The sequence below is a fragment of the Rousettus aegyptiacus genome, unplaced genomic scaffold (genome assembly GCF_014176215.1).
Source record: "Rousettus aegyptiacus isolate mRouAeg1 unplaced genomic scaffold, mRouAeg1.p scaffold_m13_p_2, whole genome shotgun sequence".
NCBI lineage: Eukaryota > Metazoa > Chordata > Mammalia > Chiroptera > Pteropodidae > Rousettus > Rousettus aegyptiacus.
The window spans coordinates 23,152,473-23,166,724 of NW_023416295.1; the positions used below are offsets into that span (position 1 = coordinate 23,152,473).

Sequence of the window (14,252 nt, forward strand, 5' to 3'; positions counted from 1 at the left end):
TCTTATTGCCTGCACTGGGCAGATCTCTCTCCATTGCACCTCCTTTGCCACACAGTTATTCCACAGTTAACCTAGTTAAAGGGATTTTATTAATTTAATCATATTTTATAATGCATTCAGGTTTTGCTAAGGAAACAGAGGTTCATAATTCTTAATGAACAAAGTTAAAATTCCTTATGCAATAAAAACGATTGTCTGATAGCTTAGCTTTCTGTGTATTTAATTTTCCTAAATGGAAGAAACGCAACAGGAAAAGAATAAGAAAGGGACACAAGGGTTGAAAGTGCAGAAAGTGCAGAATCCTGGAGGATCCAGGTAGATGTCCTGGGTAAGTGAGGCGGGCAGGAGGAAAAGGTGTAGAACTGGAAGGTGATGCCTGCCCAAAAAGGTCAGGTATTGGCAGCAGCCAGTACTCAGCCTCCTCCAACCGTATTCTTGTGGGACACAGGCCCATGGTTACCCAGATCTGGCAATTTTTTCATGAGGAGCTGATAATCTCAATGGCTGTGTAATATCTGATTTTTAAATGATGGAAATTAATTCAAACTCTAGAAAACACTGTGCAGCACAAACAAAACACATGGCAGCTGCAGTATGCCCCAGGCTACCAATTTCCTAATGAAAAATACAAGTAGTGATTGAACCGGTTAAAAAAGTCAAGAAAATAAGCCTTATTCTCTGATCCCTTTCCTTTCCCATAATGTGACATTTTAGAAAAATCCAGATACACTGACATCATATCCACAATCTACAGTTTAACAAGAAAAGTAGCATAATTAAAGTAAATAGTTGGGAGCGGCATGAACTCCCAGAGCAGTCCTTTCTTTTGAATCAGGGCCAACGATGGTGTCACCCAGATGTCTGTTGACTAAGTGATATACACCAGATTTATTTAACCACTGGCAAACCACATTTCTTTTTCTAGGGCTGCAAGTTAAAAGACTATTTGCCTCCTATGGTTACAAAAAGAGGAAATACTTTTTCCAAGACTCACGGTAGCTGCAACCCGTTCTCCCAGAGAAATTATTAACCACAAAGATTCAGAACACAGCTCGAAGCCTCTGCCCAGGAACCTCCCTACCTGCAGCTGCAAGGCACAGGTACCTTCTGAGAGGTGAGTGTTTGCTTTGCCTTCTGAAAGCTTCCGGCCTGAGCATCTGAGATTTGTAGTTAAGAAAACGAATCTAAATACTGTATGTGGACCTCATTTGATTCGGCATTTGGCATATCAAAAGGGAAGGTTTATTCAAATTAGGGATAACAATAGAAGCTGTTCTCCACATTTCCGCAGGTAATTAGAGCTTTGTGTATCTTAATTAAAAAGATGTAGAGCTAAATCTTCTAACAGATTTACTGAGCATCCTCAAAGCTTAGTTCCTGCAGGGGCCAGACAGAATTAAAAGGAGGAATGTCGAGAAGTCTTTGTCCTCAGTGGCCTTTAAGAATTCTCTGGTTTAAGAAGCATAAGAGCTGCCCTGTATGTCCAAGTTAGCATGGCTCCTACATGTAACCTCCCTGAGCCACTGAGTTTGCGACTGAGTACATTTCAGTGTCTAGAAAAAGCTTTGCACGGTTCCAGACTCACTGTTCAGCCCAATCAACGCCCCACAGTCTAATCTCCTATCCTGCCTACCCTGAAGAAAACAGGCCTACAAAGGGCACTTCCACAAGGAGATAGTTACCTCCCTGTCTGACAAGAGGAAAATAATTGAAAAACAGGGAAGTCTTTCCATTTTTCACAAATTAGCTTCTTTTATTAAAAAATCGTGCACTTGTTTACTACCTCTTTTTCAGTGGTTATGTTCTGGGCCAATTTTTTTTTTTTTTTTTTTTTGGTACAAACAACAAAAATAAATATGATTCGATTGTATTTTCCCAAATACCCATTTCTGAAATGTTAGCATCAGGTGTTTGGGGCCTGTATACTATTTTAACATCAAGCAAGAAATGAAAAGAATAATGATATCCGTGATCATATCGAAAAATGGGAAGCCAAGATGGCCCCAATTTTTTCTGGTGGGGTGGGGGTGGGGACTATCTTAAAATTGCCCAATCAATTCTATTGGAGCTTCACTACATTGATACAAAGGTCTTTTAGAATATACTCTCTTCAAGAGAAAAATTCTCTAACAGAGAAATTTCACACATCCGGGGGGGAAAAAGCACTTTTTGGGAAAAGAGATTATTCTGTTCCCTAGAAGAGTATGATAGAGATACTGTGTGTCTCCTGAGCCCAGCTGGCCCTATAAACCTGCTTACATACACATGCACCTCTCCAGAGACCTCTTGAAATCCTAACCACTACAGGCGTCAGAGAAATTGCAATAGTTTAGAAAGTGGTGGAAGTGTCCTGAAATCCTTTTATCTGGTAGAAGTTATTCGTGCCCCTTCCTTCCATTCATTCAATTCTGGAAACACTTCTTCTCATAGAGAGATGAAGAGTCTAAGCGTTGTGGACAAAAAAAGGGGCCACATACTAAACCTGACAAGCTCAAGGGAGGCCGGCGTGGCGGGCGGGCCCTGCAAACTCAGAGACTGAAAGTAACCGCACAGGATAGTCTGAACATAAAAATTCCTAACTAAAAGCAGATCATGTCCTAGGCCCGTATCTTCCTTGACAAAGGTCAATCTTTACCTTAAGTGAGCCCGTCTATTGTCTTTTTGTATCTAAGATAACACACGTTTGAAATGTCAGAGTAATCTCTTTTTCCAGACCCCTCCAGGGCACACCCAGCATGAGACCACAGAACCCTTCATTGTTATCTGGTTTCCTGAATACCATCTCCAAGTGCTGTAAATGTAAATTATTAACTATCCTGTACCCACCAATGTAAAAGATGTGTCTCTCCATTTTATTTTTTATCTAATCCCAGAGATTTCCCCTCTTGGCTTTCTCCTGCCCACTTAATCTATCACCAATAGATTTCACATAACCCTCCTTAAGTCTCGGTCTCTTCCTTTGATTCTAACATACAGAACTGCCATTCTCCAGATCATTTTCTCAATTCTTTGAGATTTTGCTTCTTGTCAATTGTCAGTTTGGCTCAAATAAACTAAACCTCTACAGGTTTAGACATTTCTTACGTCCACATGATTAAGTATTTTAGGAGATGCTGTTAGGAGTCTGAGTGTCTGGGGCTGAACTCCAACTCTGCTACTTACAGTAGAGGCTCTCTTAACAGATCTCCAGTAAACTGACTCACCAGCTTAACCAATGCACCCGACAGCCTAGCTGATGCCCACTGCTCCTTGTGCATTCCCGGGGTGGCAGGTAAATTATCTCTAGCACTCCTGAACACTTCAGCTTCAACTACTTTTGAATAACAGACCAATTGTAAGGCATACCATATATATATATATATATTTAGTGTGGTAGCTAAAATATTTTTAAAAAAAAATGTTTACATTTTCCTGAGTTTCAGTGTGTACTGTGCTCAAACTATGCTTGGCACATATTAAATGCTTGCTAAATGTCATTTCTTGTCTTTATCTTTTGCTACTCAATGCTTCCCACTCTATTACCAGAAAAACCTCAAAGCCATGTAGAGTAACTAAAACTTCTTGACATTCTCCTCAAAATGTCTTTTTTGGATAAAATTGTGCTTTTGTGTGATTACAGAAAAAAGTGTGTAACTATTAGTAAATACTAATATTGCCGATGCCAAGAAATGGTAACTGGGGGCCAGACAGGAGTCTCCTGCACAGAGCTCTACTGCTACCTCCTTCGATGAGCACATCTGTGCTCACTCAGATCGTACTGAAAAGAAATATGTGAAGATTATTAAAAGAGGTTACTTCCACAGAATCAAGGGTTTGGGGGCAAATGTGTGAATGTACATCCTTACAGGCCAAGGGATATTTGTAGTTTGAAACAGTGTACTTACCTCATGCCCCAAGGTTATTCCAATTTGCTCCCACACATCACCTTAAACTCCCTACAGTAAGAATTACTGCTTTAAATTTGTTAGACTTGTTCTTGGAGAGGAGGAAAAAGAATTCTCCCTCTGTTTTTCATTGTTCTTGGCTAGGACCCCCATGTAAAAAAGACATTAACAGGAGGGGAAAAAAAATAATTTGTAATTGTGTATATTTGAGAGCCTCACAAAAATGAGCCTCAAATGGTGGCCAGCAGACTGAGGGTTATATAGGGTCTTCGGCTAAAGAAAGGGATGGGGGGCTGGGATTTAGGGGGGGTGGGAAGGCAATTCACCAGAAGGTGAGAAGAGGAAATGTTTGGTAAACAAAGGTTGCCCTGACTGGCAGATGAATCGCTCAGATGTAAAAATTATCTCCAGGAGTAGCTCTCTTCCTGATATAAGGCCCCTTTCTGATGTAAATTTCCTTTATAAATGTAGATTTCCCTTACAAAAGGGTGACTTCTACTCTTTTCAGAGCTTCTTCTGTGTCTGCAGTTTCTTAAAAATAATCAGCTCAAAATAATCCTATGCCAAAGAGTATTTTGGGGTGACACATTCTGCTCCTCTTTCAGTGTTTCACAGCAGTCAAATACAGAATCATGTGCTCCTCAAAAAATGTTCAGTTAGCTAGCCTAACAATGTTTTAGGACCTAATAATGTTCGATTTCCAATATTACATCGTCAAACTGATGTTCGACCTTACAAAATTAATCAAGTTAGCCCTGCAGAGGGAAACTAACCACATCAAGGCTCGCTTACCTTCAGCCTCCACAATTCTCACCCCGTGAATTTCTAAATTCTGAGTCTCGCCTCAGGTGCACAGATTGAGCCCACATTCACCAGCCCTAGAGATGAGATGAAGGATAAAAATCAAACCTTTAATTTCCTCAGAGCCTGGAAAGTTCTCTGTCAACCTATCTAAGTAAAGAAAGAAAAACTGAAATATATACTTTAATACTGTGATTCCAATTCTTCACTATCAGAGCTCTCCTTGCCCACTTCTAAGGTTCTTTTCATTCTGTCGTTGGAATGAAATTTAACTTGATTTTTTCGTAAGCAAAAATCCCACCCAAACAAAGGAGGAATTGGCTCCCCCCTCGTTTTTTTTTCAGCCTAGGGCACTGCAGCCAATAGCGATGATTTCCATTCAAGGAAAAAAAAAAAAAAAAAACTCAATTACACACATACATGCTGAGCAAAAGGATTAATTTGTACAGTATGTTCATTGCTTACTTTTCTCCTGAAATATGTGGTTAATTTTTATGGAGGGTGGTGGAGGAAGGGAAGAACCACATTCAAATGAAACCCAACATTATTCTCCTCTACAGTGTCATTTCAAAAGCCAGATAAAAGCCAAATGAGGAGGCAGGGAAGAGTGTACAACGTTGTGCTGTTCTGAAAAACACCCTCCATTTCATACTGCAGCGGGGAGGTTACACCCAGGCATCACAATAGCTCCTCTCCTCACAGAAAATTAACTGGTAAGTGCGTGTTTGTTTTTCTCGAACTGAACACATTTGCAGCTGACCTGATGAGGATTCCTGCAGACGATTTTTTCCCCGAAACAGTATTTTGACTAACTACCAGCTGGCAAAAAAGAAAAAGGACTTCTGATAGTTTATGAAAAGCTCTATGTGCAGGTTCATATTTTTGGTCCTGTCAAAAGTGTTGAGGGAAGATCATAACAGGGTTTGCTACAGCTGCTGATTAAATCTAAAACACTGAAAGAACATAAGGGCACAAAGAACTTTCTGTAATTTCCTCAGCTTTTACCTAGGAAATGACTGTTCATAAATGTGGATTTTAAGTAGTATGACTCAGAAATAATCAAGCATCATTTGTGGAAAGCCCACTGTAGAGAAATCTAATAGGAGAAAATGGTACTCTGAGATGAAAATTGATTTTGCTCTCCTTAGATTACAAAGTAGGAAAAAAAAAGTTCTAAATTGAGTTGTAATATGGTTTGGTTGGGTTGTTTTTTTTCCCCCCTCTCTTTTTAAGATGAATAGCTTGTGGTTCTTCAAAACAAACATTTCTTTGTTGTTGCTATTTGAAATCTCCTAATCAATTGCCTGTTAAAATAGTTGGTCCTGGGCCCTCCTAATGAAGGACAAATGGCTAAATGCAGGAAAGTCGCTGGGGGAAAGGTTCAGCTAACTCGATTGTTCCTTTGGTTGTCGGATAACTGTGAGCACCAATTGCTTTTTGTCTAATAGTTTATCATTTCCTCCAAATGAAAGCTAATGAAAACCAAATGAAGCTTTGATAATAGAACTTTCATCAGCAATTATTCTCTTAAATTGGCCCTCTTGACTTAAATCTAACTCATTCACCCAAACTTCCACAAACTTGTTGCTAAATTAATCCACTATTATTTTTGTTTGTTTGTTTTGTTTAAAAAAAAAAAAAGGGAGAAGACAGAAAAGGCCGAGGGATCTTTCTCTGGGCTTCAAATTACCTAGTTCAAGTAATTCCTCTTATTAAATAATTCTCATCATGTTTACACATCTTCCAGACACTAAATGGTTTTCAAGTTTTTTTTCATGGCCTTTACAATGTTACCTGAGACTTAAGTTATTTGGTTTATAAAAGAATTTTCTTGTTACTTTAATACGAATTGCTATCTCCCCGAGATAGATATTTAACACAATATTCCCTTTTCAAAGGCCACAGCACTTACAGCTAATTTATGGAAGTAATTTTAAAAGGAGAAAAGCTTTATGTTCAAAGTTTTTTTTCCAAATTATTTATAACTTTAAAAAATAAGAAGCAATCTAAATATCCAACAGTAAGAGGCTATGTAAGAAATTTACGTATCATCTCAATAAACTGTTTTGAAGTCATTAGGAAATCATAATTTGGAGGGTTATGTAGCATATTATATTATGTTAATAATGATTATAAATATGTCAAGAGTAAATGCAATTGAAAAAATTTAAGAAACTATGCAAAATTGTGTTGAGCTGGTATGCTGATAGTTAGCTGATTGTGTGTCAGGGAGGAAAAACTTTTCCTCTACCCTCTTAAGTGCAGTTCTTGAGGGCCTGTGAATTAAAATGACAAAAGACTGATGAGTAAGAGAAAACACAAAAATTTAGTTACATGTTTTTATTAATGTACATAGGGGAGTTAACAGAGAAATGTGACTTAAAGGGGTGGTTAGAATTTGGGGATTATAAATCATCTTAATGGCAGAAGGGAAGGGGTAACGGGTACTTACAGGAAAACAAGTGACTTCTTCAGAAGAGAAGGGGAGGAGAAGAATGGGAATTTATGGGAAAACAAATGAGCTTTTTGTAAGATAAATGGGCCCTCAGGAGAACAGATGGGCAATATTATAGTTGTTGCGACATGTCTGTTTAGGTGTGGTATGCGTTAGCTCCAGTGATAAGAGCTAGTCTTCCTTGGTTGCTCCTGGGGATTTATGACAATCGAATTCCTTAAGGACTTCAAATGCCTTCTGCTCAAAATAATTTTTATGCCACAGTGGCAGATGCTGGACTCCTTTGCTGATACATCCTTTTTCTTCTTCCTCTTCTTCTTCAAATTTGTCTAATAGGCTATTACTTTTATAATTTTAAAACTTTGTAATATTGGAAAATTTTATTTTTTTCTTCAGGTCCCAATTTTCAGGTACACCACAAAAGGTTAAAACCCTTCAGTCTGGTAGGGACTCCAGTTCTACTTCACCTGGTCTCTCTGGTGACATTAACTTTAGTGAAGGTTTCCGCCGCATAAAACTTTTAATGAAGTTTTATTACAACAATAAAAGACAACAACAAAAACTGATAGTATTAAATTTTAAAAGGTAAACAAAAAGCATAACTAGTTAAATGGAGATTCCTAACAGCATTCTTTTAAATTGGACAGTTTCCCAATATGTCTCAAATCTATGGTTGCACAATATCTTTATACCCGTTATTTTGATTTTGCTTGTCTCCCAAGAGCTCCAATCCCAACTACCTCTAACTTGTTTGATGGCTTGAGGAAGAACAAATTTTCTAGACCTCAGTTTCCTTTCTTCTAAAAGAAATCTGATAGGTTAGGTTCCTTCCAGCTCTCCAATTCCACACCCCACCCCCACCCCCAACACACACACCTTTTTAACTGCTGCTTACCTAATACATTTGGTGGGTACCTAAGAAATAGTTGGTGAGAAACACTTTTATTTCGACTATTATGTGTCACATTCAGTCAAGCAAATATTGACTGAACTCTCAATTAATATGGTGAAAGAAGACACAAGGATTTTAATGGAAGCTTCTTGCCCTAGGTAAGCTTAGAGTTGTGCTGGCTGGAAACAGAATTAGGTTATTAAACTAAAAAAGTTTTAAAAGTGTGTAGTACCTATAGAATATGGAATTCAGAAAAGGGAGGCATGGATCTGGACAGGAGTATGCAAGTGAATGGTTAACGGAGGAGATGAGACAGTGAGAGGGGTGGGTAGTACTGTCCCATCATGAGTCAAAGTGAGATAAAAAGGCATGAGCTTGACTGAGCAACTGTTGGGATGTACATATAAGAAGTCCTTTTTGGCTTGAGGAGCTTTGTGGAAGAACTTGCTAGGATAGAGGAACCCAGAACAGCATTTGATCTCTCAGAGAGATGGGAAGCATCATACAAGTGAAAATGCGAAGCATTGTTTCCACTAAGGACACAAACAGCCTTAGTTGGGTGTCCCAAAACAACAACAACAACAAAAATCATAACAGAGGAGAATTCTACAGCCCACTATCCTTACTTCATCCCAAAGCTCTACTCAGCTTTGACAGGGCAAGTAGCCCAGTGCTCTGGCAGTACACCTGACAAGAGTCTCGGCACCGAAGAGGAACAGACTTGTGTATAAACATGTATTTCACCTCCTGGAGGCCCAGGAAATACTTTTTAGTGAACTCTTCTTAAGTGTGATGTATTTATCAGGCAAACACAATGGGTACTGCATCTACCAAAAGAGATACTCCATTGAATTCTATATTAAAACTCCAAATACTCCCCGATTTGTGCCCACTGTCAACTAGGGAAAATTTCAGGTTACGATAGAAATATATTTACATTACGTTTGTCATTGTGCTATTTTTTACAACACTGCTGACTACTCTCCTCTAGGGAAGGAAGCCACATCTAACTCAATTCTTTAATTCTTTAAGTCCTGAAAACCTATAATACTAGTGTTACTGATTACACAGTGTTTCAGAATTTAACCAATCCAGGTAGTAAAGCTGCACTCAAAGCCAGGTTAACCCACCTAGAACTGAGAAATTCCCAAGTGGACTTTTAGTGTAGCTTTTATGTATTTATTTATTTTTTATTTTTTATGCCTATAGCACCTGGTCTTCCTAGGTGGTTTCCCATCCAAGTACTAACCAGGCTCGACCCTGCTTAGCTTCCGAGATCAGATGGGATCAGGCTCGTTCAGGGTGGCATGGCTGTAGACTTGAATGTAGCTTTCAAATTGAAAACTAGAGGAGGAAAATAATTCAAGTCCATCAGTGGGTTAGGTAGACATTCTTACAGCACTCAAAACAGGAAGCTTTTTTAGTATCACCTGCAAAAAGACAATCCCTAGATGACAAAGTTCCAGATAAGGTGAAGCCAAGAAAGTAATTCATTTTATAACATTTAACCCATAAAGAATTCAATAAGGAGAAGTCACAGTCTTATCTCAGGAATTATGCAGAAGCAAAGCAGAGCTCATGTGTGCTTAAAATGGCTTCCAGGGCTACTTCCTGAAGTTCTAATTTTGCATTTCTTTTTGTTGCTATATTTTGTCTTAATAAATCCCACCCCCCCCAAAAAAAAGTTATTAAAGATCTGTCCATGGTCAACAGATTATCTCATACAATAATTGAATTTATAGGGTTTATTTAGTTCCTCCCTTGCAAATGCTTTATGTAATTAAATACAATAGACCTCATATTCAATGAAAAGTGATTATTATAGATACATGTAGTATAATCATTACAAAAGTATTTGAGGAACACTAGGGGGTGCATCAGGGCTTGAGATAAAGGCAGAGTTAATATTAAAAAGGGAGGACTTCATACAGAAGGACTTTGAAAGGATGAGTATAGCCTGGCAGCTTGGAAAAGACAGAATCCAAGCCAATTCTAATAAATATGTGTGGGGTCAAGTTTTCATTAGGACCCAGTTATCCTTACCTGGCATGAAAAATAAATTTGTATATAAAATTAGATATTGGAACCAGAGAAAGTGGTTATAGATATCCTTAATTGTTTATAAAACTTTCTATTTGAATAGGAAAAATCTGGTAGTGGAGTATTCCTCTTCAGTATATAAATAAAGTTGATATAGCTTTTGTTACTAGATTGTCTCATATAAGTAGACCTTGACTATTTTTGACCTAACAAAATGGCAATTTCTTATGCTTTAACATAAAACATTGATTACTAATTTAATAAAAAATAGTATATTTATATATAATTATTTGTTTTATTATATAAATGTTTGTTCAATTTGGGTATTTTGTGTATACATATTACATAGAAAACTATATTTAACATGGAAATCGTGTTTAACATACCATAGTTTTGATGATTGAGAAAGCACTTCCTCCTTCATTCACTAATCTTTTATTGAGTACCTATTATGTTTCCTGCACTCTGTACTTGAGATATAAGGATGAGTAAAACATAGTCCTTGTCCTTGAGGCTCTCACAGTTTAGTAAGGAAGATAAATATATTAACAGATAATTATTACAGAGAGTTTGTATACAAGGGTTAAGAAGGAAATCTGAAGTCAGACAGACCCAGAAGTCTTGTCTGGGTTTCACCACTTTTGTTAATTGCCCAATGGCTCTTAGCCTCTTGGAAATTATAATAGAATAATAATAGTACCTCACAGGATTGTTGTGAGAATTAAATGTGAAAATGCATATAAAGTTACTTAGCCACTTAACAAGTTCTCAGGAAATGTTAGGTATTATCATAATGTGTTAAATGATATTATATAATTAGGTGTGCTTGGTATTTGCTTCCTTTTGAAAATAGTTAGGTGAACTGGTTTTACTTATAAGCAATACATGATTAGATGCCACATGGTTTATTTATAGGGAATTAGTTTGCTCTTAATAATTGGAGAAAATGCTCCATCATCCTTCCATGGAAGCGGGACCTATTGTCAATCAAAAGTCCTGGTCTAATTAAGTGGCTGAACAAATTTAACACCTCTCAGGAGTGAGGCTAGCTTTCCTAGGTAATCAACATTCTTTTAACATTTTTAATAGAAAGAGGTTCTGAACACAGGAATGAATGAATTTGATAATAATTAAGAACGTAAGTTCCCTTCCCAAACTCACCTTTGCCTTCTCAGACAAAATTAAAATATTAGTTATTGTTGAGATGCCCATGATCATAAATGACTTTTATCAAAACCCACTGAATAGTCTTAACATCAGTTAATAAATATTATTGAGGTTCACTCTTTACCAGGCACTGTGGTAGGTTCTGGGAATGTAAAAATAAGCCAAATTAGAGCCTTGTGGAAAAGAGACATTTATCAAATAAGCATTCAAGTATATAACTAAAAATGGTAAGAGTGTAAAGTGGGGGTCTTGATTTAAAATGTGGGATAGGCTTGTGGAAGTCTGGGAATATAGTTCATTTAGGAAAGTATCTAAAAATATAGCTTACCCTTTAGCATTGTTGGTGATTTTCTCCTTAATTTCAAAACCACCAGCAAATTCAGGAAATTAAAGCTCAGTCGAATCAACTGTTGGGTCACCTAATGGAAAATATTAAGTCGATATAAATTATTTATTCCGTTGCCCAGGTGCAACAGAATATTAGATAATATTAAACATGACTTTTCTGTTCGTCATTCTGCCCCATATGGGCTTTCATTAAATTAAATGAAACCTTTTCATTTCAAAATGAACCTGTTCACCTTTAGAAACATTTTATCATAATCAACACACATAAAAATGTATACTTAATTATAGTTCTCTACATGCACTGACCAAGAAGGCAGGAAAAATGTAGAGGACAGTAAAATGACTAAGCTATTTCTCCCTTGTTCAGGAGGCATGCTTGGCTCTGGAATGATATTTCATGTATAACATGCCATTTTTCCATCATTTGCCTTCTGTTTTTCAAGAAATTGAATTGGGAAAGGGAATTTCAGCACAGACTTGAAATTGCTTGTCTAATAGGAGGGATTACATTATCATAAACACTCTATAAAAGTGGTATTTTCAGATCTCAAAAATGTATTACATCTCCTAGAACATAGGGAGGGAAAAAAATGATTGCAGAAGGTGTCTCTCCATTTTAACTTTTTGTTGTAATATTTCTAAGAACTCATTTATTTCAACTTTAAATAAAAGCTTGTTTAAAAAATCAGATCACTTTTCTAGCCATGGCAAATGGAACCTGCTTGAATCTCCAGCCTGCCCCTTCAGTAATTTCCTAAAGAATGACCATTTTAAAAAAATTTTTACATCTTTCTCCAGCAATCAGTACATAACTTATTCATCAAATTTAAGAGAATGTCCCAACAGAAATTCTTTGGAAGAGCTGGTGTTTTTCTTGCCAAGGCTGACAACCGATGTGTTCTCTGACCAGCTGGATTACATACAGCAAGTCAGTGAGAGTACAGCAAGAAGCCCAGCTATGTTGTACCGATCTTCCTCACAAGATATGAACTCATTGACACGAATCATCTGTTGCAAGATAAACTCCTTTAGCAGAAAGTTATCATGGGACCGGAATGTCCTTCTTTTGGAAAGGAAAGAAGGAGCACAACGTGGCTTTCCTGTAACCGCAAGAAGCCACCATTTTGTTGCTCGCAGTGGTAGCTTTCAGCTGCTGTTTTCTCTTAGGACGAAACATAAGTTCAAAATGTCGTCTAACCTAATTGCAAATAGCATAAAGCGAGCTCTCTGATTGGAGCCCTCGATCATTAAATTATCTGGAAGCCCAAGAATTAGATACCTAGTTCTTTCAACTTTCAACAGTCCTATGTTATGTGAATTATTTCATAACACACCCTGATAAAAGGACTAATTAGGCAATGGAATATCAATATCTCACACTTCCTCAGATCTTACTAGGAGCCAGGCACTGTCAATGGATTACGGATGGATTTTCTCTCCAGATCATAGATGAAGAAAATGGAATTGATTGTAATCAAAAAATAATATGGTATGCGTGACCACTGTCTTTTTCTTTCTTTCTTTCTTTTTTTTTTTTTTTTGGATCAATATTATTTGGGCTTCTTATGGTGGTTAGAGTCACTCTGTCTTCAAGAACAATCACAGCATAGGAAATGTGACCAATGTCTTTGATTCGGTATTATAGCGGAATAAAAAAATTATCTTTTCTTCTTCCCCTTCTAAATTCTCAGCTGGAGCCCCTGTAATAAAAAGCAGATTAACAAATTAATCCTAACTTTTATTTACTTATATGAACTATAAATAATTAAATATGAGTTAAATAAAATACATGTATTTATATATAGTTTATGTTAATTTTTATTTAAAAGAAAAAGGCATGCAAATTTAATACAAGTGTTATATGACACAGAAGCCTTCATAAAGAAGGCTTCATAATGAAGACCTGAAGAAACAGTTAAACTTGAGAATTATTATACTAGGTTCAATGTAAAGTGGAAAGTCATAGAAAAATGTAATGAGACAAGAGAGATATGAGCTAAGAGTAATAAACCTGGGTAAACATAACAAGTCCTGTTTTTTCAGATTCCTTTCTGCATCCATCCCTCCGGCTTCAGAGATAAGGATGCTCATTTACTCCGGGTACAGGGAGGGCACCTCACACATGTCGGCCTTATGACCTGCTTCAGGGGAAGGTCACAAAAGCCCTCCTGTATCCGCTATTTCTCAGATTCCTTTAGCTTACAATATTCAGTATGCCAAGGTGCTATATTTTGGGGTAGCGTGTCCTGAACCCTTTCAGTATCTATATTGAGTTGAGAATTAAGATGGAAAGTAATACCTACAAATGAGAAAATAGGAAATAGAACACCATAGATACAGGGAAAATAAATAGGCAACTGGAAATAGAGAAGGAGATTATAATAGCAATAGATAACAGTCAGACACTGAGCTTCACTAATTGCCTCATTTCATCTTCATGGCTGAAGTAGATAAATAATAAAGTGGATATTATTATCCCTGTTTTAAAGATGGAGAAATTGAGGCTTGCAGCTTTGACCAGTTTTCCAAGTCCACACAGTTAGGTAAAAAAATGGCACTACAATTAGAAACCAAGTTCTTTGGCTCCAGGGCCCTAGTTCTTAACCGCCATAAGATAGTGCCCAGAAATGCTTGTGATTGTTTCTGGATTACATAGAAGCACTTG

The 14,252-nt window shown here is 37.1% G+C and overlaps 1 protein-coding gene and 1 pseudogene across 3 annotated transcripts in view; one reads left to right on the top strand and one right to left on the bottom strand.

The window, feature by feature from the left end:
* The first annotated feature begins 1,005 nt into the window (after window positions 1-1,005).
* Window positions 1,006-14,252, top strand: part of GPR1 (G protein-coupled receptor 1) — a 41,579-nt gene continuing 28,332 nt past the window's right edge. For 2 of the 3 annotated variants that reach the window (XM_016135071.2, XM_016135072.2), the window contains exons 1-2: window positions 1,006-1,114; window positions 5,246-5,398. The gene's annotated coding sequence lies outside the window, so the exon portion shown is untranslated. Of the gene's footprint in view, window positions 1,115-5,139; window positions 5,399-14,252 lie in introns of those variants that run through there. The other variant, XM_036237371.1, reaches the window with a different exon arrangement.
* LOC118613990 lies at window positions 9,233-9,351 on the bottom strand (annotated as a pseudogene).